Here is a 2,704-nt window from a genome sequence, read left to right on the forward strand (position 1 = left end):
AAGTGTCAAAACACATCTCTCCAACAATTTACGTTTATTCACTGCTTGACGTGACACCCCATTGCAGAAAATTGGAGGATTATGTGTTTTCTCTTGTTCATTCATTACAACATAATCCTTCACGAAAATAAGATGACCAAATCTTGACACTTATAGACTATACTTACAAGGCGTGCGCTAGCTCATCCATATACACACCGTTTGAAACAATAAAACACTGCAATACAATTAAAGCATCCATCCAGTATGCCACATATTTTTGAGAAAAATAAAACCAGTATGACACACACAAAATCCGCGAAATGAAATTGGGGATGAAAATCAAGAGATCGACAATGGATCATACAGTTGGGAAACCACTTGAGCAGTAACCTTCATCTATCTCCCCCTCAGCCAAGTCCATCTATCCACTGCCACATTGTATAAAGGACTAAATGTATGTAGCATTTAGGCAGAAGAAAAAAACAGAGTTATTGGGCCAGAACATGAAGGACATGAGGTCAGAAAGATTGGACAAACGGAGATGAAGATTAAGTTCGAGTCACTACTAAGGGATATGGGTGTCAGAAGCCGCTGCGGCTCCGGTGGTACACCGGGCCACCATCCTGGACTATGGCGGAGACAAATTGAGGACAGAAGCTCACATCAATTCGACAGCGGGGAAATAACAAAGAAACGATGCTCGTCACAAGGGATGGCGCCCAAGGTTGCTGTAGGCGGGCACTGGAGTGGTCGAAAATCCTGACAAGATGATCTGCGCACATGACAGAGGAGAGTACCCTGGGTGGGTCAGTTCCTCTTTTCTAAAAAAATATATTCAAAACCACAACCCAAATGCCATACTGGAGTTGTGACTTGAGATGCGCGTCTCAAGATTGGATGGATGGAAAATTGAATTTACAGCAAATTGAAAATATTAGACAGAAACAGTGGGGGAGAAAGGGGGGCCAACAGGGGTCCCGGCCCCCCCTGATAGCAGAGATGCAGTGCTAATTTGCTGATAAATAGTGCTAAAATGAGTGATTATTTCCTGTCAAAAGCATGTTTTTCATTGGCTTGGCCCTCCCCAAGCAGTTTCAACATCATTCGGCCCTGTTGATATAATTTTCCTGGCTCCGCCACTGGACAGAAATTTAGGAAAACTGTAAATCTAAGGTTTTCAAGGAGAGTACATCAAGAGCTTCATTTATAAAAGAGAAAGTGACCACCCAATGCGATGTGTAGTATTCATGCAGAAAATGAAGATCTATTGGTGCCCTCTTATTTTGTATCAAATTCAACATTCATTTAACTAGCAAAATACTACCTCCGTCTGGGTTTATTAGTCATTATCATGTTTTGGGCAATGTTTTAAATAGCTGGCTATGGAAAATAGCGGCGAGCCTCTAAATCGGCTATAGCGGGCTATAGCAGGCTATAGCGTGCTATTTATGAAGGTGACCATTTAGCGGCACCCTGCTGAAAAGGCTATAGCTATAGCCGGCTATTTAAAACTATGGTTTTGGGTCAAAGTTTGGCCACATATTTGAATGTAGTTTTCACTTTTCAGTGATATTGTTGGTTTCGTTTTTGAAGTATTTTCCAGTGATATTGTTTTTCTTACGTAGAACTTATATACAACTAGTTATATCTTTAGCTGTCGCCGTAATATTCCACTAGTTATATACAACTAGTTATAGTTGATTAGACATGCGGCCATAGCTGAAGTTCTGCTCCTCCCCATAAATATTTAGCAAGGATACATCGACAGGGAATAGCACTCTGGAGCGCGCGCCACATAAATATTTTTATCTTTGCTAGGCAGACTAAGTTCCATACCGAGTCCCATGTATAAGATGGGTCTGAAGCTCTAGTCGTTGATTCCAACTTGTGCCCAAGTTGAAATTCTCATTTTGTATGGTATGCAGATCGCACCGTGAAAGTTCCTGACACGTTGGTCTTACGGCTTGTGACAAACTTCAAACTACTCGAGCAATAGTGCTACTTCTAGGGTCACACTAAATGGTCAGCCTAGGCCCACGTGCAATGCGACCGTTACCTACGTGAGCTGAGTGTATACTATGAGATAATCCACATGCATTTATAGGCCGATTAATACACACTCAGCCTGCATGAGCTGCTACCATAGAGCCAGTATAGGCAGGACGACCGCATAGTGGCTGCTGCTTATGCGGAGCCCTTGCCATCAGATGAGTGTTTTTCTCATAATATTCCGAAATTTGTGTAGAAACCAGTTGATTTTTGGATGGTATTCACTTGTACGAAGGTAAGCCGAGCCACAACCGGCTGTCGTGTGGTTTTTCCAGAGCACTCGGCTCACGATGTACTACGCGGAGTGAACGACAATTTACACTCGACTTGCATCCATACACTAGGCAACATGTATTTTTCCCATAGTAGCTACTGCCTACTGCCAGCATCACACTTAATGCCTAGTCCAGCCTCTCTCGAAACAAAAAGGCAAGGCCAAGGCCCACGTGCGATGCGAATGTAGCGCAGTGAGCGCGGCTTACAACCCACAATAGTCGAGTGATAAACGTTTCCGAAGGTAGCACACTTGATGAGATAGTGCCCTTTTCTTCAGGTGGCACGGTACAATTGTATTTCCTCTGTCTTAAATTACTTATTTTAGATTTGTCTAGATACAGATGTATCTAAAACTAACACGTGTCTAGATACATTTGTATCTAGAAAAATCTAAGAC

Source organism: Triticum dicoccoides, chromosome 3A (genome assembly GCF_002162155.2).
Source record: "Triticum dicoccoides isolate Atlit2015 ecotype Zavitan chromosome 3A, WEW_v2.0, whole genome shotgun sequence".
Lineage (NCBI taxonomy): Eukaryota > Viridiplantae > Streptophyta > Magnoliopsida > Poales > Poaceae > Triticum > Triticum dicoccoides.